A 27,735-nucleotide genomic window follows, 5' to 3' on the forward strand; every position below is an offset into this window, starting at 1 on the left:
AGTGCGACATCTTGCTTTCTCCTCTCAAAATCGCGAAAGCTACAATACTGTTTTCTCCATGCGCGAACTCCAACATGCACTCTCTTCTTCTCGCTCCTCCGCCCCAGGACCGGATGGTATCCATGTCCAAATGTTGCTGCATTTATCAACCCATAGCCTGCGTTACCTCCTTCGCCTTTATAATCGCATTTGGACCGACAGTACCTTTCCCAGGCGATGGCGGGAAGCTATTGTCGTTCCCGTTCCGAAACCTGGAAAGGACAAACATCTCCCCTCTAGCTATCGCCCCATTTCTCTCACGAGTAGTGTCTGTAAGGTTTTGGAGCGTATGGTGAATTACCGATTAGCTTGGTGGCTGGAGTCCCGCAGTCTTTTAACACCAGCCCAATGCGGATTCCGAAAGCATCGTTCTGCTGTTGACCATCTTGTTGCTCTCTCCACTTATATCATGAACAATTTTCTCCGGAAACGCCAAACGGTAGCAATATTTTTTGATCTGGAGAGAGCGTACGATACCTGTTGGAGGACAGGCATCCTCCGCACACTGTTCTCTTGGGGCTTTCGAGGCCGGCTGCCCCTTTTTCTTCGCGAATTTATGGCAGAGCGCACATTTAGGGTGCGGGTGAACACTACTCTCTCCCGTACTTTCTCCCAAGAAAACGGGGTACCCCAGGGCTCCGTGCTGAGTGTTGTACTGTTTGCCATCGCCATTAATCCAATTATGGATTGTCTCCTTCCTGATGTCTCGGGCTCCCTCTTTGTGGACGATTTTGCGATCTACTACAGTTCTCAAAGGACCAGCCTTCTTGAAAGACGTCTTCAAGGATGTCTCGATCGCCTCTACTCGTGGAGCATCGAAACCGGCTTCCGTTTCTCACTCAGTAAAACCGTTTGTGTTAATTTTTGGCGACGTAAGGAGTTTCTTCCGCCCTCCTTACATCTAGGTCCTGTCAACCTTCCGTTTTCCGACGTCGCAAAATTCTTGGGTCTTATGTTTGACAGAAAACTGTGCTGGTCCTCCCACGTTTCCTATCTTTCGGCTCGCTGTCTGCGTTCCCTTAACACCCTTCGTGTCCTGAATGGTACCTCTTGGGGAGCGGACCGGGTGGTCCTTCTCCGCCTCTATCGCGCCTTAGTGCGCTCGAAATTGGATTATGGAAGCATAGTCTACTCCTCTGCTCGGCCGTCTATTCTTCGGCGTCTCGACTCTATCCACCACCGTGGATTACGTTTAGTGTCTGGAGCTTTTTACACCAGCCCTGTGGAAAGCCTTTATGCTGAGACTGCTGAACCTCCGCTGTCCAATCGGCGGGCAGTCCTTCTGAGTCGTTATGCTAGCCATCTGTCTTCCATGCCTGCTAATCCAGCCTATAACCTTTTTTTCGACGAGTCCTTTGATGTCGGGTATGCAGGCCGCTCCTCCTCCCTACTACCCCCGGGAGTCCGCTTCCGTCAACTGCTCCATTCTCATTCCTTCCGCTTTCCTAAAACCTTCTTGACAACTTGGGGTACAGCACCGCCTTGGCACCGTCCCCGGATCGACTTGCTCAGAGACCTATGTGAATTTCCCAAGGATGGTACCCCTACACTTGTTTACCGTCGGGCATTTGCTGCTCTATGTGCACAAATGACGGAAGCCACATTTATTTACACCGATGGCTCGAAAACATCGTTAGGTGTAGGGAGTGCCTATATTGTTGGCGACACCCCAAATCACTTTCGGCTTCCCGACCAGTGTTCGGTTTATACTGCGGAGCTTTACGCTGTTCTCCAGGCTGTCCACTACATCCGCCGCCATCAGCGGATACAGTACGTAATCTGCTCAGATTCTCTCAGCTCTCTCCTCAGTCTCCAAGCTCTTTACCCTGTGCACCCTCTGGTCCACCGGATTCAGGACTGTCTGCGCTTGCTCCACCTGGGGGGCGTCTCAGTGGCGTTCCTGTGGCTCCCGGGACACGCTGGTATCTGTGGAAATGAGGCGGCCGATATAGCAGCCAAGGCTGCAGTCTCTCTTCCTCGGCCAGCTCTTCAGTCTCTTCCGTTTACCGATCTACGGAGCGGTTTATGTCGCCAAGTTACTCATTTATGGCATGCGCATTGGTCAACACTTCCCCACAATAAATTGCGGGAAGTGAAAGCCGTTCCTTGCGCTTGGACCTCTTCCTCCCGAACGCGTCGTCGGGAGGAGGTAATTTTAGCCCGACTCCGGATAGGGCACTGTCTTTTTAGTCATCGACATCTTTTAAGCGGTGATCCTCCCCCACTCTGTCCCCACTGCTCTCAGCTGTGGACGGTCAGACACCTTTTAATTGAATGCCCCTATTTTAATCCGTTACGCTCCCGTCTACAGCTATCGCCTGATCTATCGTCGATTTTAGCAGATGACACGCGCTCAGCTGACCGCGTTCTACAGTTTATTAGAGACAGTGAAATGACGTCAGTCATTTGAAGCCTTTTTTTTGGGGGACAACCAACCCCTTTCTATAGTGGACTTTTAAGCATTCCTTCTGCCTTTAGTTTCTCAAATTTTCTGACTTTGTTTCCATTGCTGCTGATTTTAAATTTGGTTTTTTTCCTGTTTTCTACGTCACGGGCTGGGCGCTAATGACCATAGAAGTTTTGCGCCCTAAAACCACAAAAAAAAAAAAAAAAAAAAAAAAAAAAAAAAAAAAAAAAAAAAAAAAAAAAAAAAAAAACAGAGGTGCCGTTTACTCATGTGAGATAGCATTATATGCAGTATTGATGTCATTGTTGTTGACTTCTCTTGGAGTGACACTCACAGCCATATGAGAGACAGCAATTTTAAATCTCTCACCAGCAGACCTTCGGGTGAGGTCACTCTCCCGTTGCTCACAGTCTCTGAATGGGGATGCTAAACTGAGATGACTTCATGCTTCAACTATGATTTGCCAGTGTGTTTCATTATGCAGCCACTATTCAGAGCTTTGCCCCAGTCAGTGCATCTAGAGACTTGTGAACATCAGTATGGAAAACTGCAGTGAGTACAATTTATCGAAGTAGCACTATGCTTGTAAACATAACTAATATTCAGTGTCTTATATAGTGCATCAGCATTCAAGACGGTTGCCTACAATGAAGAACATTACTGTCATTGTGTAGAACTCAGCACAACAGAACAACTTACAGCGGTTGAAAGTTTCTGTATCTCAGTTCTTAAATTTTCCAATTGTAGATAAATTTCTTAATGTGTTATCTTTTTGTAGATGTCCGATTGTCTGTATTAGCTACTTCTTCAACTGACACATTAGATGTCAACTGGTGGCACATTTTGTTTCACCATGACAGTTGTTGGAACTCATAAAACTTTCCATAATTTTTTTGTGGAACTTGTATCTCTTTCAACTGTCTGTAATTTCTGTACTCAATGGCTATTTCTGGAGAGCAATCGCACACTGCACTTACTCAGTTTCAGGGCCAACAAATTGACTAATTACTAGAAAGCTATTGACAGATTGATGGAAGCACAACCACAATAGTGAATGTAGCCTGAAACGCAGAATGACAGTGGCCATGCAGCACCTCCTCCAACCTTCCACTCAATTGACTTTAAAGCTGCAGTTAATGCTCAAACAGTAATTGATTCCTTCCCACTTCCAGGTCACCTATCAGGTGGATGGATGTTTTCAAAAATTGACTTAGCCGATGCTTGTCTTCAACTTCCCCAGAACGGGGAAACTACAAAATTTATGGTGGTTAACAAGCACGTCAGCTCCTATCAATAATAGTGCCTTCCCTTCAGAAGTTGCCTCTGCTCCCGCGTTATTTTAATGCTTTCTTGAACAAGTGATGTCAAAAGTTCCCTCATCTTCAGTTTATTTGCATGGTATCACTCTATCCAGACAGACAGAATAATTACATCGCAAACATTTGGAGTCAGTTTTAACTGACATAGTACACAAGCGTAATTTACAGAAAAGTTCAGTTTTCAACAGTTAAACTGAATATTTGGGATATGTCGTTGATACCCACAGCACTTGTCGTTCGACTAAACATTTAAAGGCTACACAGAGATTACTTTCTCCTGCAAATTCATGAGAACTCCAAGTTGTTCTCAGCAAACTGACATGCTACATGAAATTCATATTGAACACAGCACAAATAGCCACTCCTTTGCATAACCTCTGGTGTAAAAATGCCCCTTTTAAATGGGCTGGAGAAGGGAAACAATCCCTTCATAAATTTGAATATGCATTGCTTAGTTGCCCGTGTCTTATGCATTTCGCTCTACAAGAACCAGGAGTGCTTGTAGTTGATGCCTCATCACATGGAATAAGGGCAATTTTATTTCACAAGATTTGTAACACTGAACTAAGCATTCACATCTAAAATGTTGAACAAGACAAAAGTCAACTACAGTCAGCTGGAAAAGTAATCTTTAGCCAAAAAATTTCATCAGTATCTGGGTGGTAGGACATATTTTCTTGTGTTTACTCATTTTATCTGGCCAAAGATGTAAATGATGGTACAGCACAGAAACTGCAATGTTGGTCACTACTTCTTTCCAATTATGAATGGCCCCAGGGGGCTCAATGCTCTTTGGTGGTTTCGTGCTTGGCTGCCACAGGGCCCCAGCCTTTGCAACATCTTTTCCTTTCCATGCTGCATGCCTATCATCTTGCTATTCTATTTCCCCTCCCTTAGGGAACATGTCTGGGATGTTGTTGGAAACGTGTTCAGCATATTCAGTTGTCGATATCAGAACAGTCTCTCCACTGCTTTTCGTTCCTTCTTTCTTTCTTCTTTACTTTATCCTCTGGCACTTACAGTACTGTTCTTGTTACATCTTTCTCCATGAAAGACATGCTCATGCAGACATGCGACCTCAAATTTGCATCACAGTTGTGAAATCGCCCAGTGTCGTGCTACCATCCCAGTCTCCTCCTCCAACTGTTCAACAAGCCACTGAACTTTCACCTCATGGGGCAAAGTCACTGCTACACAACTGGCAGGCCGGAAAGGACAGAGTCATACTCCCGTGAAGACTTCCTACATCCCTTCAGCAAATAAACATCTGAGTTTTCCTCTGCCACCAGAAAGAAGAAGGCAAACAAAGGGAAACGACCTTCTCCTTCGCTGACTCGTTACTCCTTTTTCCACATCTGTTTTAACTGTCTTCTATTATGTCAATTGGGACTGACGTATAGTCGTTTTTTAACTCCTCTCTGTTTTCGTGTTCTATAGTTTTGACTTGGCCGCATATGACGGCAGTTGTTTTTTGCACCCTAAAGCAAAACAAAACCATCCAATCCTTCGCTGATTCAGAAATCCTCTTTGACAGTGTCACCATATGATACCCTCGCCAGGCCAACCTCCGTGTTGCTGTTATGCACCACCAACCGTTTTTCTGCCCTGGACTCTGCACACTGACAGAAGGAGAATGCCGACGCCTCTGTAGACCTTGTGGAGCAGGATCCTCCAGCCTCTGTGCCCTGTAGCAGTGAGTCTTGGAAGGCTGGCACTCGACAGCTGCTGTGACACCCCTTCATTTTTTCCTTGTCATGACTTTCCTCCAGTGGAATGTTCGTGGCCTTCGATCCAAGAAAGAGGACTTACGGCTGCTCTTAGAATCACAGATTTTGCTTGTACTCTGTCTCTAGGAAACAAAATTGCGTCCTCATGACCACTTTGAGCTCTCACATTTATTCCCAGTCCACTTTGACCTTCCCCCATGAGGAGGGCATTCCATCTCATGGGGGAGTTTTGCTGCTCATCAGGAACGATGTTCCTAGTCAACCCATCTGCCTGTCTATCTGGCTCCAAGCTGTTGCAGTCCGCATTTGTCTTCCGCACTTGACCTTTTCCGTTTGTATCATTTACATCTCTCTGTTATTTGGTGTCACCAGAACAGACTTCCTCCAGCTTATTGGACAACTCCCTCACTCCTTTCTGCTACTTGGCTACTTTAATGCATACCATCCCCTTTGGGGTTCTCCCAGAACCTGTCAAAGAGGAGCCCTCTTGGCTAACCTTTTCCATCAACTTAACATCATCTGCCTTAATATGGGAGCACCCTTGTTCCTTTCACACTCCTCACACACCTATTCCTGTTTAGACCACTCCTTCTGCACTGCACAGCTTGCCCATCATCTCGAGTGGTTCGTTCTCTCTGACAAGTACTCGAGTGACCATTTCCTGTGTGCCATCCAACTGCTGACTCCTACTCCATCTACGTGCACACCCAAATGGCAGCTTTCTAGGGCCGACTGTAGGCTTTACTCCTCCCTGGTGACCTTCAAATGGCTCTGAGCACTATGAGACTTAACATTAGAGGTCATCAGTCCCCTAGAACGTAGAACTACTTAAACCTAACCAACGTAAGGACATCACACACATCCATGCCCGAGGCAGGATTCGAACCTGCGACCGTAGCGGTCGCACGGTTCCAGACTGAAGTGCGTAGAACTGTTTGGCCACACCGGCCGGCCTGGTGACCTTCAACGAACATTATTTCCCTAGTTGTGATAACAAGGTAGAATATCTTATAAACGTTATCATTACTGCCACAGAATGTTCCATTCCTCGCACTCCCTGTTTATGACGTCGTGTCCCAGTCCCTTTGTGGAGTGCGACATGCTGTGATGCCATTCACACATGGTAATGTACTATCTGCATTTTGAACCGTCATCGTGCAATGGCAAACTGCACTTGTTACAAACAGTTGTGTGCACAGTGCCGTTGCATTCTTTGGGGTAGCAGAAAAGCTAGCTGGATTTCCTTTACTAGTTCTTTTAACAGTTACGCTCCCTCTTCCGTTGTGTGGACCAACCTCCGATGACTGTCTAGGACAGGCTCGTCCAAGAATTGCGCCCGGCGGGCGCGCCCGTGCCCCGCGGGCGCCATGCAGTGGCGTTCAGCGCCCGGTCCGCGACCGTGTGCTACTAGTGTCGGCGTAGGAGTGAGAGAGACAGCTGAGGAGCGAGTGAGACCACACAGCACTACTCTGCGGTGGACTGTCCTGCAGTCAGTCAACACAAACAAAATAACAGAGGAAGCACACCTCTGTAAAAGAGGCTGATGAGCGGTAAAACAAGCAAACCATTTACCTTTTAGGTAACAACTAGTGTTCATGAGGTAGAATTACTATGCAAAGCTTTAGGTAACAATATCCAAAACAAGAATCGAAGAACATCTTAGTTGTTTTCTGACCCACAGGTTCACTCTATTAGTACTGCACATGCACAGTCGTCATATGTACAATAGGTGTCTTCTGCAAAATATATCAGTTTCTTAAATGAACTAGTCATAAATATTCTATTTTAGAAATAACTTTATGTAAGGGATATAGTGTCTCATTCTTATTGTTAGCAGTTACAAGTAAATATTTTTTGTTATGCTTCAGGCTACATCTCTTTGTATCCCTTTTCAGAGTTTAGAAATCAGATCCTTAGTTTGCTGTTTTGTACATAATAATTTTAACCGACCAAGTTTGAAAACTTATTAAAAAATAGAATTAAGGTTATAAAGCTCTTTAATTCTTACAGTCAACATTGTTAAAGAAGACAACATTTTACACTTTTTTCTTTTTCGAGGAAATGTTTGGTACAATATTCCCTGAGACTGATAACTTCAAAGAATTAGTTAAATTTTTATTGCCAAGTAATGAACGGTTCTTAGTTTTAGCAAGCTTTAAATGAGAGAAAAAGTGCTCACAGATATACGTGGAACCAAACATTGAGAGAACGTAGGCTGCGTGCTTGTGCAAAAGAGGATATTTCTCTTGTGGAAGACAGCTGTAAAAGTCATCCAATGTTTTACACATGAGAAAGCGGTCCTTCAGGCGGATATCGCACTACAGGTCAATCAGCTCTAGTTGAAGCACTTGAGATGTCCTATGCCGAAGGGAAAATGGATGAACAAATATATCTACGGCAGATTGAAGCTCACTTATCTCCAAAAATCTGTTTTCAAACTGTTCTTGTAATTTGCAAATGATTGCAACATAATCTGAAAAATCCACATCTTCTTTAACGCTGTCTAGTGCAGGAAAGTGTCCACAATTCTTCTGGCACATTTGTTTTTCCCACAAAATAAGTTGTTTTTTTGAAATGCTTGAATCGTCTGCACTAAATCAACGACATAGTGATTTTCGCATTCGAGTGAAATGTTCAAAGTATTTAAATGACCAATAAGGTCACTCAAAAAAGCCAAATTCGCCACCCACTTAGGATCACAAAGTAATTCTTCTGGACGTCCTTTCATTTCCAGAAAGGTATTTATTTTGCCCCTCAAGGAGAAAAACCGATGAAGCACCTTTCCTCCGCTCAGCCATCTTACTTCGGTGTGGTAGAGGATGTCCGGGTATTCCGCTTTGATCTCAGCCAGAAATTCTTTAAATTGGCGATGTGTGAGTCCATGCGAGCGAAGATAATTGACAGTATGAAGAACTGTGTCCGTAACATTTTTTTATGTTGACAGTCTTGGCACAAAGTGCCTCCTAATGTATCAGACAATGGACTGTCGCGAATAAGGAACACCCAACTTCAGCCATTTTGGGCCTCACGTAACTCAGAAATCCAGTGCGTATCCCTCGTATCGCAGGGGCTCCATCCCTTGTTACACTAGTCAGGCGTTCCCATTTTAAACCCATTGACTATAACACGTTTTCCACGGCTAGAAAAATAGCCAAACCCATGGTTGTGTCTTTTAATAGTATAAAATCGAGAAATTCTTCAGTGAAACGCAGATTGTCGTGGACACCTCGAATGAATGTGACGAGCTGAGGTATGTCCGCAACGTCCACGGACTTGTCAAGAGCGATAGAAAGTGAAAGGAAGTTTGCCGCTCTCTCCATTAATTGCTGCTCCATATCTGAGACCATATCTTCGACTCTGTGAGCAACAATTTGTCGAAAGAGCTATTTTTTCAAATTTTTCTGTGAGGTCTGGTGGACAAATACAAGCCGGCGAGTCGACCAGGCAATCCTTGATGAGATTCCCAGCAGCAAAGGGTTTCCCTGCTTTCCCAATTCTCAGCGATCCTTTGTAACTTGCGCACGAACTTTGCTCACCTGTTTCCTGCTCATACCGCGCCAAAAAAGAACATACAATTAATTTTGTACAATCTTGTTTTTAAAACACTTTTATCACTTTGAAAATTAATTGTTTCATTCATTGAAACTCAAATAAAAAACTAACAAAAAAGATTGTTCTTAGATGCGTTTTCCCCCAGTTCCGCTGAAAAGGACAGCAATGTGTGGTCGTAAAATAAATTTTTATCTATTGCAATATTTGCGTACAGCGGCATGGCGAGGCTCGCAGGTGGTCTGCACGACCAGCTAAGCGGCACGTCTCGGCCACTGCAACAACATACGAATTCGCCCGGGGCGCTGGCCGCGGGCTCTAGCGCCCTAGGGGCACAGTTTGGATGAGCCTGGTCTAGGACCAAGGTCCCTTCCTCAATTTTTGGCCTGACAGTAGCAGATAATGTCATCTGCTGTCTATTGCTATCTCCAATACTTTGGGCCGCTATTTTGTGGAGATTTCGAACTCGGCCCACTATTACCTTGCCTTCCTCCATCAGAAACGAGTGGAGGCAGCTCTGGCAGTACCCTTCTCGTCTCAGAATTTTGAGTGCTACAATGCTGCCTTAACTATGAGGGAGCTTGCTAATGCTATCACTTCATCCTGATCCTCCGCCTCAGGGCCACACGATGTTTACGTTCAGATGTTGCAGAACGTTTCTCTTGCAGGCAGGCAATTTTCCTTCACACACACACACACACACACACACACACACACACAATCGCTTCTGGGCAGAGGGCACGTTCCCCCGAAGTTGGCGTGAAGCCACGATCTTGCCCATACCGAAGCCCAGCAAGGACAAACACCTTTTTTCTAGTTATCGCCCCATCTCTCTCACCAGCTGTTTTGCAAGGTGATGGAATGTATGATTCATGCCCGGCTGGTATGGTGCCTAAGAGTGCCTCAATTTACTCACCACTTCACATTGTGGATTTAGAGTGCTCCATACTGCAGGTGACCATCTAATCACCTTTTCAACCCATGTCATATTTTCTGCAGCTGTATTCTTTGATGCGTAGAAAGCCTACAACACCTGCTATAAGACTGGTATCCTCTGTACTATTACACGTGGAATTTCTGAGGCCACATGCCATTTCCTTTAGAAATTTTTAAAAGACAGAATTTTCAAGGTATGAGTGAGTTCTGTCTTGTAGGACACCTTTATCCAGGAAAACAGAGTGCCTCAGGGTTCTGTCCTGAGCATCGTCCTCTTTGCTATTGCGATGAACCCCATAATGGCCTGTCTCCCACCGGGCATCTCCGGCTCCCCTTTCGTTGATGATTTTGCGATCTATTGTAGTTCTTCATGGACTTATCTCCTTGAGCAACATCTACAGCATTGTCTCGATTGCCTTTACTTGTGGAGCATCGACAATGGCTGTCGATTTTCCACTGACAATATTGTTTGTATGAATTTCCGACAGCGAAATTGGTTTCGTCCACTGTCTTTACATCTTGAGCCTGTTGTTCTTCTATTATTTGAAACCATGGATTTCCTGGGTCTGACGCTCAATAGGAAACTGTCCTGGTCCTCTCACGGGTCTTATCTGGTGACCCATTGTACGCGGTTCGTCAATGTCTGACGTGTCCTCAGTGGTACTTCCTGGGGAGCGAATCGGACAACCCTCCTCTGTTTGGATCAGTCCAGTGTCCATTCGAAACTAGACTATAGGTGTTTCATATATCCATCTGTGCATCCGTCCCTCTTACGCTGTCTCAATACTATACACCACTGTGGCATCTGTCTGGCTACTGGCGCCTTTTACAGTTCCTGGGTTGAGAAGCTGCCAAACTACTGCTGTCCTAACACCGTGACTTTCTGCTCGGCAGGTATGCATGCCGTTTATCTGCCATGCGTGGCTACCCATCCTTCGCCTCCGATGACTCCTCTCGCTGCCAGTATGGGACTCGTCCCTCTTTTCTATTACTTCCTGGAGATCACGTTTGGCTCTTGCTCCAGCAGCTTAACTTCACGCTACCTGCCACTTTCCCAATGGCTATGATCTCTTCACCACCTTGGCATTGGGCAGCGGCCCACCTTCACCTTGGCCTTCATTCACTTCCTAAATACACTACTCCAGCCTCACTCTTTTGCTGCAAGTTTCACGACCTTCACACAGAACTTCGCGATAGTACCTTTGTGTACACTGATGGCTCTCTGACGGACTATGGTGTCAGGTGTGCCTTCGTCATTGGCACTAATGTTGTTAGGTATTGACTTCCAGACTGCTGCTCAGTATTTGCAGCAGAACTCTTCGCCCTGTATCACGCCACACAGTACATCCGGTGATACAGGCTTTTCAATTGTGTCATCTGCTCAGACACTCTCAGTGCCCTTCAAAGCCTTATTCATCCCCTAGTGCAACGTGTCCAGGACAGCTGTCACTTGTTTACTCTTGATGGAGCCACTGTGATGCTTATGTGGGTTCCTGGTCACATCGGTCTGACAGGAAACGAGACCACTGACGCTGGTGCCAAGACTTCAGTTCTCGCACCTCAGCATACTATTTATTCCATTCTGTCCGATCTCTGTGTTGCCGTCTGTCAGGAGGTGGTGTCACTTCGGCATCACCAGTGGTCCTCCCTTCATGGGAACAAGCTCCAGGGAATTAGGCCTGCCCCATCAGTTTGGACATCCTCCTCTTGGCTCTCTCACCATCACGAGATCATTTTAGGTTGGTTGCGTATTGGGCACTGTCTTTTTAGCCATCGCTATTTGTTAAGTGGTGCTGCCCCTTCCACATGGCCCTCAATCTCTGACGGTTTGCTGTTTCCTGATAGAATGCCTTTTTTTTTACGTTCTCATTTATTGTTTGCTGTCTGAGTTATTGGCCATTTTAGCAAACGACACGCAGGCTGTTGACCGCATTTTACTTTTTATCCATCATAGCAATATGGAGGAGGACATCCATTTCTCTGTGGTGTATGTTATGGACCTATCTCAAAGTCCCTGTTTTGAGTTGTCTTTCCTCGTATCAATTGGGCTTCATGTTCTCCTCCTCCTCCTCCTCCTCCTCCTCCCCCCCCCCCTCCCCCCCCCCCCCCCTCACCTCGCCCCCTTAGTGTTCTACAGTTCTGACATAGGCGTGTATGACTCTAGTTGTTTTTCCGCCCTAAAGCAAAACAAAAACCAGTCGTGAATGTGAAATTGTTTATTAGCCTACTGCACACCATGCAAACACACTCTGTCTTGCTTACCTATGGGAAATGATGTGGATTTCTGACGCATCAGAAGTTTGTCTTCAAATTGACCATTCTGATTAGCAAGCACTGCAAGCTTTCCCTATTGATTCTCAGCAGGCCACACAGGCTCTGAACAAGAACAGTCACTCAAGCACTAAATTCAGATGTCTTGGCCACTTAATCCAGAATAAATCTCAGATGCAGTAGTTTGAAAATACAGTGCACAACACAACAGCCTTTCTCTCCAGAATGTTGTAATTTTATTACATTCTCCTACTGAACAAACGCTACGACTGATTTCCACATATTTGCAATATGTATTGAAACTGTTGCATAGAGGACATTAGGGGGATTAATTGGACTGAAGCAGCTAGCATGGCAACATTGTACACAGCCTGGGCTGGATAAACAAATAGAAGGTATGACTGCCAATTACCACACATGCATGGATAACCAGGCAGTGTCGCACTAATAGTCTTTTAATTGGCCTCACCCTGTTGGTCCATACTGATTTTGCTGGTCCTTTGTGGTACACACAGTGGATCATTATCCTCTGTGAATACAACAAATACCCGTTTGTCACTCCCATGGATTCAACTGTGAGCACCGCCATATCAAAGCACTCACTGCCATGTTTTGCTTTGGTTTGCCCCCAGTCTATTGTTTTGGATGATGGTCCACAATTTTCTTTGTCAGAATTTCAAAAGTTTTGCCAACAGATTGGACTAAGACATATCTAAACAGTGAAACCAGATGTTTTGTTTGCATTTTCATGTTTCACATGTCCAAATTTCACACTGTGCACTTCACAGAAAATACTTTTTTGTTGTTGTTGTTGTTGTTGTTGTTTCTGAGCACCTGTTGCACTATGCCTGCTCACGACACTTAGCCAGCAGACTCTAATGTGATTAACATACCCCACAACTGGGAATCCAGCAACATCATTCAGATGTCCCTGTGTGCCCATCACACCATTCACAGCGCATCAGGCACCCAACAACAACACCAAATCCAACTTTATTTCCATGATTATAGTAATCCTGCTGTAAATTTCATTTTTTTGCCTGCTCCCTAGTCTGTCCCCCTCCTCACCCCTGAGCAGCCCATGCCCATGCCCATGCTTGATGTCCAGGTACCTGGGTCTTCTGACGACTCAGCCATGAAAGTTGACCTCTGCCTGTCTACGCAGCTACTGCTGCCTCTGCAACTGTTGTGCCTGTCACTGTTCGTAGTGACAGCAATTGTGCACATAGAGCCCGTACAAACTCTACAGCCTTCCGCGTCAGCGGCACCGATGCAGCATCCACCTGTGCCGTTGGAGGAACATCCTATTGTTTTTCGGCAGATGTTCCCAGTGGTTCAAAGGCAAATGTTGGAGTGCAGGTTGTTTGGCACCCTCTGCTATTGCACCACAGCCATCATCGCATCAGCAGCACCAAGGGACAGATCTCCCCCAAGTTGCCACCCAAACCATCACTACGTGGTAACAGTGCATGACTTTGGAGGTGAGAAATGCAGCATTGACGGCATCTTCTTAACCACACTGGGCACATGGTGTGCCACTCACAGCTACACGAGAGAGAGAGCAGTTCTAAATCTCCTGCCAGTGCACATCTGGCCTAGCTCACTCTCCCATTGCTCGAGTTCTCCGAGGGGATGCACCACACGTACAGGCTGCCAGAAGACACTAAATTCGCGTGACCTCATACTTGTCACTGTGATTGGCCGACGTGTCCTTTTAAGCAGCTGCAGTTCAGTGTTTCACCCAAGTCAGTCTATATAAAGAACACGCTACTGAATATTTCTAATATTCAGGACTTACATAAGTGTATCAGCATTCAAGATTATTAGTTACAATCAAGAACATTACTTTCAATGTATACACACTTGACACCACAGAAGAAGCTACAGCACTTCAAATTTTGTATATCTCAGTTGTTAAGTGTAGCTGTTATTAATGTGTCATCTTTTTGTAGATGTCTATTTGTATTTATTAGCCATCTCTGCTACCAACACATTATCAGTGCTTGTCAGTTTGAAAGCAGCCATATTGTACGTCTCCATTTGGTCACCTGGTAGAATTGTGCCATATCCAAATTTGTGGGATGTTCGGACGTGACAGTGACCCAGTGTTGGACCATGTGGGAACATGAGGGAAGGTGCCCTCAGGGGCTCAGCATTGATTTGCTGGGTACAGGCTTGGCAACCTCGAGGTTCCTGATCTGGGGACTGGTAAGCTGCCAATCCCTAATCACCATAAGTTCTGGGCACGCTTTAGCAACCACCGTGCGGAGCAGCGGTGGAACTTAGTGCGTCTCCGGGAGCAGGGATTTTGGATCTTGGCTTGACAGCCAAGATCGCGAGGACAGGATAAATCTCCATAAAAAAAACCATTAATCTCAAGGTGTGCTGCGTGCTGATGGGATGCATGGCTGTTGTGATGGAACAGTCGTTAATGGGTAATCTTTGTGGAACCTGCCAAACCTCAGTTGTATAAGGATTACTCAGGCACGCAGGGCTCTGTCTGAGTGGACCCTTATTTCCCTAGCTGCTCGTGGGACCGAGATGGTCCCCCTTTCATATCCAGGAAGGCCTTGTTGGAACATTAATATCTATAAAACGATTGTGTAATGGCTTGTTGTTAGTCAAAACTAAAGCAGGTAGACCTTCTTCAGAAATTGCAGAAACTGGGTGACCATGGTATCATTGTTGAGATGCACACTTCTCTCAACTCCTGTAAGGGCGTTGTCACATGCTGAGATGTCATGGACATGGACATTGCAGAACTGGAGCATGAATGGGCATCCCGGGGAATAATTGATGTGGAGCAACGAACATGCAGTAATAATGGAGCAACTGAAAAGATTGCCACTGTCACATTCAATTCTCAGACACTGCCTGAACAACTTATGGCAGATTTCCTTTGACTTAATGTTCAGTCTTACATTCCAAACCCTATGCGATGCTATAAATGCCAGCATGCAATAGCTGTGGAGGGGAAGCGATCTGCAAGAACTGTGGAAAAGCCGCTTGTGATGCTGGGACTGACTGCTTATCTCCGGCGATCTGCATCAACTGTCCTCGGAACCACCCATTCTGCAATCGAGACTGCCCTGTTTTTGCTGAGGAACACAAAATACAGAAGATAAAAGTGAACAAGCAGATCCCCTCTGCCAAAACCAAAAAAGAATATCAGGTGACGAAACCCCTGTCTTTGCCACCTCATATTCTTCCATGGTGCAGAAACCTAGTCCCAAGTCGGACGCTTCAACACAGATGACACCTAGTGTGCCTGTATCCACCACAAGCACCTGTGCTTGAACATGCACATCAAGGGAAAAAGAGTAAGGACAAAGCAATCCAGGCAGCTGCACCAGGAAAGATCAACAACAGTTCCGCAGCGAGCGTCCAAAAGGTACAAGAAAAGCATAGTGCATTTCAACGCCCCCTTCCCCCTCATCCTCAAAGGGACAGGGTGCAGGGAAAGACTCACGTCGTCTGGGTCAAAAGCTGTCCTGAGCACTGTCAGACGTCATTCTTTCCCATCTGACTGATAGGAGGATATCATGGAGTTAGATGCCTTGGGCCCAGGCAGCCTCTCCACTCCCCCTTGCTCTTGAAGTGCTTCACCTCTGTGGTGCCGAGATAGGGGTCAGTTACAACCACACCAATGACATGGGTTCCGGACTCATGTGGAGGAACTGAAACACCTAGTACAGGCACGTTCCTTGTGCTCTTGTTTACAAGAAACTCATTTTAAAGATACAGGGGTCCCTGTGCCACTGGTTATATATGCTATACCGCAAGGATGACTTGTTGTGGGAAAGGGCCAAGGGAATTGTAGCAGTGTTTATGACTAACATGCACCGCTCCTCTGCTCTCACCTTGGCTACTGATGTGCAAGCAGTTGCAGTTCAAATTCATGTGTGTCAAAGGATCACTGTGTGCTCACTGTGTATTACCTCCGCAAGATCCACTAGACTCTGAGGCTCCCACAGATCTTATTGCACAACTCCCGTGACCATTTCTCCTCCTAGGAGACTTCAATGCCCATGCTGTCCTGTCGGGCTCAACAAATACTTGTCCTTGGGGTTGGATTTTGGAAGGCCTCATGACGTCTCACGAGCTGAGCATCCTCAACCCGGGCAGTCGCGCACATTTCTATACTGCTTCTGGGTCATTATCAGCCATCGACCTCTCTTTCTGTTCTCCCGCACTCACTAACTCTGTTCAGTGGGAGATCATTGACGACCTTCATTCCAGTGACGACTTCTGAATCTGCTTTCAGCTACTAAATGGCTCACCACCTGAAATGAAGCCCCCAAAATGAATGGTCAGCAGGGCTAAGTGGACGCGTTTCAGCCAGCTGGCTGTGTTCAAACACTGCGACAGTGTCAAAGGATGGGTGGACCACATCACATGAGTGATTCTTCTTGCCACTGACCTCTCCATCCCATGTGGTGCTTCGATGGTGTAAATCGGAATTACTGTCTCCTTTTCCCCACCCATGGCGGTTCATCTCCTGCATTGGTGGCCCAGGTCAGGGCTTATGATTGCAGTTCACATCTGCTTCCCTCTGTCTGAACTGTAATCCTTCCCGTTACCACCTCTCCGCAAGGTCCATTCACGTTCACCTCCATAGTGTACACCTAGGTCACAGATTCTTCTGGACATTTTGCACAGGCCTAAGGACTCCGTTAACCCTGTGGTTCTCCACTGTTACTTCCTCTCGATTCTCAACATGTACCAGGGCCATGAAGAGGTTTACACTGATGGCTCAATGGTTGATGGTCACATAGGTTTTGCATATGTTCATGGAGGACATATTGAACAGCACTCCTTGCCTGCTGGCTGCAGTGTATTCAGTGCAGAGCTTGTGGCCATATCTCGTGCACTTAAGTACATGTGTTCCTGTTCTGGTGAGTCATTTCTTCTCTGTTTTGACTCCCTGAGCAGCTTACAAGCTACCGACCAGTGCTACCCTTGCCATCCTTTGGTAGTGAACATCCAGGAGTCCATCTCTGCCCTGGAATGGTCCAGACATTCACTGGTGTTTATGTGGACCCCAGAACACATCAGAGTCCCTGGCAATGAACTTTCTGACAGGCTGGCGAAACAGGCTATGTGAAAACCACTTCTGGAAATGGGCATCTCCAAAACTGACCAGCGTTCCGTCTCACGCCGCAGGGTTTTTTGGCTTTGGGAGACGGAATGGCATAACAGTACGCACAACAAACTGCGTGTCATTAAGGAGACTAAGAATGTGTGGAAGTCTTCCATAGGGTCCTCTCACAGGGAATCATTTGTCCTCTGCCGGCTCAGCGTTGACCACACATGGCTAATGCATGGTTATCTCCTTTGTTGTGAAGACCCATCTCGGTGTCGCTGTGGCTCACAAATGATGGTCGTCCACCTGTTGCTGGACTGCCCACTTTTAGCTGCTCTGTGGCAGGCTTTTAACTTTCCCAGCACCCTACATTTTGTGTTGGGTGACAATGCCTCAACAGCAGTGTTAGTTTTATGTTTTACTCGTGAGGGTGGGTTTTACCATTTGATCTAAGTTTTAGTGCTTGTCCTTTGTCCCTCTGTGTCCTCCACTGTAGTGCTTTTAGGGTGGAGGTTTTAATGTGTTGCAGAGTGGATGCCTTCTCCTTTTTATTCTCATGGTCAGCCAGCCATGGTAATCTGCTCTCTTGTTTTGATCTCTTCTACATGTTTCTTGTGTGGCTCCATGGTTTTCTTGTCCGATTTTGTCAATTTTAGTGTTTGTTACCCTTCTGTCATTCTTGTGGTTTACTCCTTTCTTCCAGCTGGTTTTGTATGTCTCAGTTATTTTACTCCCACCCTTGTGGAATTATTTTAATCAGAACGAGGGACCGATGACCTAGCAGTTTGGTCCCTCCCCGCCCCTTTTAAACCAACTAACCAACCAACAAAAATATTGTCTACCTTGAGGTCAAATTTGTATGTGATGGTGAAATTATCTTGTCAGGTTTAACAGTTCCAGGTGAAATCAAGTTAATTGCTGGATGTTTTTACTTCAGAGGTAGTCAATGGTCAATAGTGTGGAAATAAACAGATTGTACAGTATTAGTTGGAGTATGGAGTGGGTCGTCTATGGATTCACTGCAGAAGGTACAGTCAGCCAGTCCTGCAAAGTACTTTTGAATGCATTTCCCCACCAACCAAGGTGGCGCAGCAGTTAGCACACTGGACTCACATTTAGGAGGACAATGACTCAAACTCCCGTCCGGCCATCCTGATTTAAGTTTTCTCTGCTTTCCGTAAATCACTTCAGACAAATTCCAGGTTAGTTCCTTTGAAAGGGCACGGCTGACTTCCTTCCCCATCCTTCCTTTATCTGATGGGACCGATGACCTCGCTGTTTGGTCCCCTCCCCCAAACCGACGAACCAACTAAGTGGTTTTATTTTCTGCATGCATAAATGATCTGGCAGGCAGGGTGAGCAACAATCTGGTGCTGTTTGCTGATGATGCTGTGGTGTACAGGATGGTTTTATCGTCAGTGACTTCAGGAGGATACAAGATGACTTAGACAAAATTCCTAGTTAGTGTGATGAATGGAAGCTAGCTCTAAATGTAGAAAAATTTAAGTTAATGCAGATGAGTAGGAAAAGCAAACAGCATTAGTAGTATGGTACTTGACAATGTCATCTTGATTAAATATCTAGGTGTAACGCTGCAAAGTGATACAAAATGAAACAAGCACGTATAGATTGTAGTCAGAAGGTGAATGTTTGACTTTGGTTTATTCAGAGAATGTTATGAAACTGTAGTTTATCTGTAAAGGGGACCATATAGAGCACACTAGTGCAAACCACTCTTCAGTATTGTTGTACTGCTAAAGTGTTTGTGATTCGCACCAGGTCGGATTGAGGGAAGACATCAAAGCAGTTCAGAGGCAGGTTGCTAGATTTGTTACTGGTAGGTCTGAACAAATGTAAGTATTAAGGAGATGCTTCGGGAACTCAAATGGGAAGGTGAAATTCTTTTCGAGGAACGCTATTGAGAAAAGTTAGAGTACAAGCATTTGACACTGCCGTCAGTGTACATTTCGTTTAAGGACCATAAAGATAACATAAGAAAAATTAGGACACGTACGGAGGCACATAGAGAGTGGTTTTCCCCCTTGCTCTGTTTGTGAGTAGAGCACAAAAGGAAATGACTACTACTACTACTAGTAGTAGTAGTAATACAGGGCACCCCATGCATCATAAAGTAGCTTGCTGTGTATGTATGTAGACGTAGATGCATATAGGCCAGAGAGGGTGCAACTTCATACTGCAGGTGGGCTCGTACTGCCAAGTTCTTTGTAAATTTTACTCAATATTGTAACCACTGAAATAACATCACTTACCCACTCAACCTGTGAAGTTTCATTTGATTTGTTTTTCTCTTTCTGGATTCTTACTCTTTTTATGTCCGTTCGTGTATAAATACTCCGTGAAATAAAGGTAAACAAATTGATATGGATGAGGAGTCAAAATAGTAATTACATGACTTCTCCAGCACCCTAACACTCCGGTTACATTAGGCTTACCCACATGTGTGCATGTCTGACAAATATTTCTTTACCTAACTGCTGCTTCTTGCATTTAATGTCAACAATAACATGCTATTAGTTCAGCTGGATTAGCCTCAGTTCTTAGGATGGCTAATTGACATTGGAGGCATGGATGGTTAGACACACTGACAGAAAAAAAATTGAAACACCAAGAAAGAGCTGTAGGACATTGACAAAAGTTGGTAGGCATGTTTCTATTTCTGAAAGATGATATCTTTTCAAATTTCACATCAATCGCATAAGAGTGGTGTGTCACATCAGATTTATTTTAAATACATGCTGAACCGGTTGTGAGCGTTAGTTACACTTGGCATCGGACGTAGTGAAGTGAAGTGACGTTAGTCAAGAATGCCTTAAGATGACAAAGACACCGTTATCAACACCTCACAGAGTTTGAATGAGGGCACGTAATAGGGCTTTGAGAAGCTGGATGTTCCTTATGCGATTATGTAGAAACACTTGGCAGAAATGTAGCCACTGAACACAATTGATGGCAGCAGTGGCCACACGAATGTACGGTCGCAAGAAGACCGGGCTCCAGACGCAATGCGGCACTACCAAAGGGAAGACCGTTGTGTTCAGCATATGGCTCTGGTGCTTCATCTGCATGTATAGGAGTAATTTGAGCAGGAGTTGGCACCACAGTGACACAACAAACTATTACAAATTGGTTACTTTAAGGACAGCTCAGAGACAGATGCCCTGTAGCGTGCATTCCACTGACTCCGAACCACCACCGTTAGTGACTTCAACAGTGTCAAGTGAGAACTCGTTGAAGGGCTGGGTGGAGATCTGTTGTGTTTTCTGGTGAAAGCTGGTTCTGCTTTGGTGCAAGTGATGGTCGTGTGTTGTTTAGAATGAGGCAGCTGAGGGCCTGCAATCAGTCTGTTCATGTGCTAGACACATTGGACCTAAATCTGGGGTTAGGGTCTGGGGTGTGACAGCAGGAACGTTTTCACGGTTATCCTGGGCACCCTGACTGCAAATTTGTACATCAGTCTGGTGCTTTGACCTACTGTGCTGCCATTCGTGAACATTATTCCACGGGGTGTTTTCTAACACGCTAACACTCGCCCACATACTGCTGTTGTAACCCAACACACTCTACAATGTGTTGCACGTTCCCTTGGCATGCTCGATCACAAGAGCTGTCCCTAGTCGAGCACATATGGGGCACCATCGGGCGACAACTCCAGCGTCGTCCACAAACGGCACTAACTGTACCTGTATTGACCCAACCAAGTGCAACAGCTGTGGAAATCCATCCCACAAACTGACATTTGGTTCCTGTACATTGCAATGCCTGTACGTTTGCATACTTTCATTCAACATTCTGGCAGTTAAACCAGTTATCACTGTACCAGCATTCACATCTGAAGTGACTTATCTTGTGCTTACATAAAACTGTTACCTTGCTACGTTAATCACTTAAATATGTTACATAGACAAATTCATTGCTGCAATTTCATCACTCAGCATTAATAATTTGTTGGTTTTACAATTTTTTCCCATCAGTGTAGTTGGTTTATTAGTTAAATGTTCCATTAATCATTTGCATGATTTCTATCAAAATTATGTGAAACAAGCCAGTTTACAAGCTGTGTACACATGATTTGTGAGAAACTCTCCATGCTGCTCATTTACAGAATATTACGTGTCACAAATATATATATATATATATATATATATATATATATATATATATATATATATATATATATATATATATATATATATATATATATATATATATATATATATATATATATATATATATATATATATATATATATATATATATATATATATATAAAAAAATCTGTCGCTACTTACATTACCAGTAAAACATAGATTTATGGACACTGTAAGCATATATGTTCTCCTATACTGCACACGGTAACAGTATTTAGTTAAATATTTTTCTGTGAAATAGGAGGTTGTTGTGGATTGGCAAGACAGCCAATCCACTATGAGGAGAAGCCGAAAGGCACGCGTTTTAGCTCACGCAGGCTGGCGTGAGGTCTGGAACAGGTCAAGGAAATGAGACTAACAAAAAACGTACGTAGCTGCTGGAATACTTAACTTTAATCCATAATTGGTGAACATCGCTCTTGACGGTACATGTTTTACAGCATCAATAGTAACTGGTAATGGCGCCTTGCTAGGTCATAGCAAATGACGTAGCTGAAGGCTATGCTAACTATCGTCTCGGCAAATGAGAGCATATTTTGTCAGTGAACCATCGCTAGCAAAGTCGGCTGTACAACTGGGGAGAGTGCTAGGAAGTCTCTCTAGACCTGCCGTGTGGCGGCACTCGGTCTGCAATCACTGATAGTGGCGACACGTGGGTCCGACGTATACTAACGGACAGCGGCCGATTTAAAGGCTACCACCTAGCAAGTGTGGTGTCTGGCGGTGACACCACAGAGGTGTTGTCTAGAAGAAATGATTAAACATTAGATTTAAAATTTGCTTTGCTATCTGTCAGACACCATATGCTACTGGAGAAATGGTCAAAGGAGGGGGTGAAGACTTTTACAGTTCATATTTGTGCTAAAATGTATATCTGGTAATTGAGATATTAGGAAAATTTAATAAATGCTGCCCATTTATGTTTGTAAAGCTTTTATATTAATGATCAAAACCTTAAATTTATGTCCCCCTGTGGGTTCAGGGGTTAGAATAGGCCCATGGAATTTCTGCCTGATGTAAGAGGCGACTAAAAGGAGTCTCAAACATTTCGGCCTATATGTGATGGTCCCCTCTTGGGTTTGACCTCCATATTTCCAAATTCTTCCGAAGAGCGAGCCAGTTCGGAAAGGACACCTCACATGGTGCATTATGTCCATCGCGCATTGAGATCTTTAGCGAGCTTTCTCGCATTGCTGTCCCACTCGTTCTCCATCTCTTTGGCAAGGATACATTCCTGAGTGCGATTTCCACCATGCACTGTGCAGTGTTGCTTTTTACGGAGATGACGACCATGGACTTCCTTGCACCTAATATCCAGCATGGTAGCCAGTCCGTTGTGGTGGGGCAGCCATGTACCCTGTTGGTTGTAGCCCCCTGACAACACAGGGATCGCTCTGCAGATGCCTGTGCCGTTAACTCCCCACGTATGCCAAGGGGCATCAGGACTCCCGGTAATGGCCATCCTGCCAGGTGTTCTTTGCTGCGGTTGGGTGGCAGCCGTAGGAAGGTTCCGTGGTCAGAGTCAGTGGCATCAAGGTGGATGACACGCGATGAAGCGTAGTACATCATCTCTTGCCGGTGACCGGCCGCGAGCAGTCTCCAAGCATTCTCGGGCTCAATTCAATGCTCAGAAATACGATCCCAAATCATCCCCCTCCCTGGCCACACCGTGGGAGGAGCATAAGGCTCAGGATGGCAGTGACACTTATTCACCCCGGTTCCTAGTTTGTACGAGAGCTGATGGGCAGTCTTTCATGTCGGCAAAGCATCAATTCTTCGTAGAGTATTTAGTGGACAAGTTTGAGGAGGTGGAGGGCTTGTCCAAAATAAGTTCTGGGTCAGTATTGATAAAAATGGCATCCTCTGCCCAGTCACTAAAGTTACTTGCTTGCGACCAGTTGGGGGATGTTTCAGTTACCATCACACCCCATAAGAGTTTAAATATGGTCCAGGGTATTATTTTCCATAGGGACCGTCTTTTGCAGTCTGATGACGAGCTATGTGCCAATTTAGAGCGTTGAGGTGTTCATTTCATCCGACGCGTTCATTGGGGTCCAAAGGATAATCAGATTTCTACCGGTGCCTTCAAGGGTAATACATTACTGGAGAAGGTGAAGGTGATGGTCTACCATTGTGATGTCAAGCCCTATATCCCTCCCCCAATGCGGTGCTTTAAGTGCTGGAAGTTCAGCCATATGTCTTCCCGCTGTACTTCCAGCCTCACATGTCGAGTTTGTGGACACCCATCACATCCCAATACTCCATGTGCCCCGCCTCCGATCTGTGTCAACTGCGGAGAGCATCATTCACCTTGCTCGCCAGACTGCAGTATCTTATAAAAAGAGCAGAAAATCATGGAATATAAGACCCTGGACCAACTGACCTATACCGAGGCTAAGAGGAAATATGAATGACTCCATCCTGTGCGAATGACTTCCTCATGTGCCACCGCTATGACAAACATGATAGCCCCATCATTTCAGCAAATTCCTGTCGGCTCACCGAGCGGTACAACTCCACATTCCCCCTTGCCCATGGGGGGCACCACCCACTTGCCCAAGAAGAAGACCTCTAAGACGAAGGAACTTGCGGTGGCACCTACCGCACCGCAACCTACAAGCTCTGCATCTGAGGGCGAGGTAGAGATTCTGGCATCTGCTGAGGACCTAGATCTCGCCGGACTCTCAGACTCAATGGATGTCACTCTTACAGGTACTCAGTCTGTGGCAGCAGGTAACCCAGCAGCGTAATCTGTCTCCTTGGTCCCTTCACACCTTTCTCGGCCATGGACAGTGTCATCCTCCAGTGGAACTGCAGCATTTTTTTCCACCATCTTGCTGAGCTCCGACAACTTATTATCCTTCACCCTTTCCTCTGCATTGCTCTTCAAGAAACTTGGTTTCCAGCAATGCGCACCCCTGCCCTCCGTGGCTATTGGGGTTATTATAGAAACCGGGCAGCTTACGAAAAGGTCTCTGGTGGCGTCTTCATCTATGTCCTTCCTTCACTACAAACACCTGTAGAGGCTGTCGCTGATCGGGTGTGAACACCACAGGCTGTTACTGTCTGCAGTCTGTATCTTCCACCGGATGGTGATGTCCCACAGCATGTCCTGGCTGCGCTGATAGCCCAATTGCTGCCACCTTTTCTGTTACTGGGCGACTTCGACGCCCATAACCCTCTGTGGGGTGGATCAGTGACAACAGGCCGAGGCAGCATCGTTGAGCAAGTATTGGCGCAGCTTGACCTTTCTCTTTTAAATAATGGTGCCTTCACACATTTCAGTGTGGCACATGGCATGTACTCAGCCATCGACCTTTCAATTTGCAGCCCTAGCCTATTACCATCTGTCCAATGGAGTGTGCATGACAACTTGTGCGGTAGTGACCACTTTTGGATCTTTCTGTCACTGCTACAGTGTCACTCTTCTGGCTGTCCCTGCAGATGGGCTATGAATAAGGCTGACTGGGACTTGTTCACCTCTATTGCCACTATTGAGCTTCTTTCCAATGATGCCATTGATGCGGTGGTTCACTCGGTCACCACCGGGCATCCCAATTATTATTTCCTGTTCCCTCAGTCGGTCGTCTATCTTCTGGAACGGCGGCCCCGTCAGGGTGTATGATCGCAGTTCGTGTCAGAGCTCTTCTCTCTGGGCTTGAGGTTTTCCCTCTTCCACCTGTTTTCCGGACCCCTCTCCGTATACCCCGGTGGTGTGTGCCCCGCCCATGCCTTCGGCTCGATTTGGCACAGGGCCCGAAGGACTCAGTCCCTCCTGACCTGAGGCCCTCTGCTGCCGCTTCCTTTCAATCCTTGCCGCGTTTCAAGGCTCTGACGTTGTCTATACTGACGGTTCGATGGTTGCCAATTGTGTCGGTTATACTCTTACTCTAGGGGATCATTATCAACAACACTCATTCCCGGATGGCTGCGGTGTTTTCACTGCCGAGCTGGTCGTCATCTCTCACGCCCTAGAGTATATCCGCTCCTGCTCAGGTGAGTCCTTCATTATCTGTAGTGACTCCCTGAGCGGTTTACGAGCTGTCGACCAGTGTTCACCTCGCTCTCATCGGTGATGGCTATCCAGGAGTCCCTTCATACTCTTGGCCATTGCAGCCACCCTGTGGTCTTTGTGTGGACCCCGGGTCACGTCGGCATCCCGGGAAATGAACGTGTTGACGCGCTGGACAAACAGGCTGTCGGTGCACCAGCCTTGGCCTTTCAGAGAGTGACCTAGGGTCAGTTTTGCGGCAGAAGGTCCTTCACACCTGGGGTGAAGAATGGCGCACCCTTCCTTCACCCAACAAACTTTGGGCCATCAAGGAGGCTACCAGTGTGTGGCACTCCTCCGTGCGGGTCTCTCGCAAGGATTCTGTTGTCCTCTGCCGGTTGCACATTGGCCACACCTGGATAACACACAGCTATTTATTGTGCCGCGAGAACCCACCTTTATGTTGCTGCAGGTCAGCTTTGACAGTGATCCACATCTTGTTGGACTACCCGCTTTTAACTCTGCTCAGGCAGACGTTTGCGCTGCCTGATATGCTTCCTGCACTTTTATCAGATGACGGGTGACGTTGCAATAGCAGATTTAGTTTTCAGTATTATTTGTGCAGGGGGTTTTTATCGCTTGATCTAAGAGTTTGTCCTTTTTTTTTTTTTTTTTTTTTTTTTTTTTTTTGAGGCTGGCCATTGGCCTACGATTTTAGACTGGGGTTTTTGGTGTGTTTCTTGGTGGTTGGCTTTCCCTTTTTTGTTTCTATGGTCGGCCAACCACTGTCACACGTAGTGTGATTGTAATCCCTGTTTTCTGGTCTCTGTCTATGTCTTTCTTGCCTTGCCCCCCCCTGTCTTTCTTGCCTTGCCCCCCCCTGTCTTTCTTGCCTTGCCCCCGGTCTTTCTTGCCCCCCCCCCCCGTGTTTCTTGCCCCCCCCCCCCGTGTTTCTTGCCCCCCCCCCGTCTTTCTTGCCCCCCCCCCCGGTCTTTCTTGCCCCCCCCCCCCGGTCTTTCTTGCCCCCCCCCCCCCGGTCTTTCTTGCCCCCCCCGGTCTTTCTTGCCCCCCCCCGGTCTTTCTTGGCCCCCCCCCCCCGTCTTTCTTGGCCCCCCCCCGTCTTTCTTGGCCCCCCCCCCGTCTTTCTTGGTCCCCCCCGTCTTTCTTGCCCCCCCCCCCCCGTCTTTCTTGCCCCCCCCCCCCGCCGTCTTTCTTGCCCCCCCCCGCCGTCTTTCTTGCCCCCCCCCCGCCGTCTTTCTTGCCCCCCCCCCCCCGCCGTCTTTCTTGGCCCCCCCCCGCCGTCTTTCTTGGCCCCCCCCCCCCCCGCCGTCTTTCTTGGCCCCCCCCCTCCCCCACACCGTCTGCCTTGCCCCTATTAGTCTGGACCCTTCAATCCCACAAACCAACCAACTTAAGTTTATGAATTATTACTCTCATCTTCTTCTGTAACATCCTTTACTTCAATAGTGAAAAACTAGTCTCAAATGTTTATTTCTATTTTTTTTTAAATATCAAATCTTTTAATTGTCTTGATCTCAAGACTACACTAAAATTGATTACTAGTTACTGTTTGCTGAGCAACCATCTACAGATCTTTAAAAGGAGCAAGAAACAAAAAATTGCATGAGGTTAAACTGACTTGAACAATCCCCACCAAGATACGTTATTTGAAAGTAATGAATGTTAGCCATAGCACTTATGGCAATGGTTTTTTCTATGAACACTGTAGGCTGAAACACCATCATCTGGTCGTATATCACAGAACTCTGTAAATAAATGGAGAAGACCTATCAGCTCAATGTTAACAATAAAAAATCTTAAGACATTAGTGAATAGGCTAATGCAAATAATGAAAACATGCCATGCTCACTGATACAGATTTCAATAGACCGTTGATTATACCAAGAAAGTTATTAGAATGTGCAATTCTGAACTTACGGGGACAAAAGAAACATGTTTTTTCATTAAAAATAAAGGCACTAGACTACTTTAAAAACATGTGGACATGATAAATATGAAATATATGGAAACATACTATGCTAAGTAAGATGTGTACCTGAGAAAAAAAAATTACAGATCTTCATTACAAATTGCAACTAGTTAATATTAAAAATGTAAAGTCCGTCAAGCTTGTTTGTCTCCAGTTGAAGTCAAATGGTTGAAATGGCTCTGAGTACTATGGGACTTAACATCTGAGGTCATCAGTCCCCTAGAACTTAGAACTACTTAAACCTAACTAACCTA

At 45.9% G+C, this 27,735-nt stretch overlaps 1 protein-coding gene across 7 annotated transcripts in view; it reads left to right on the plus strand.

Moving 5' to 3' along the window:
- The window catches only part of LOC124556688 (centromere protein J), a 288,468-nt gene that overhangs the window by 212,340 nt on the left and 48,393 nt on the right, over positions 1 to 27,735 (plus strand). The window lies entirely within an intron of this gene.

The sequence above is a fragment of the Schistocerca americana genome, chromosome X (assembly GCF_021461395.2).
Source record: "Schistocerca americana isolate TAMUIC-IGC-003095 chromosome X, iqSchAmer2.1, whole genome shotgun sequence".
Taxonomy (NCBI): Eukaryota; Metazoa; Arthropoda; class Insecta; order Orthoptera; family Acrididae; genus Schistocerca; species Schistocerca americana.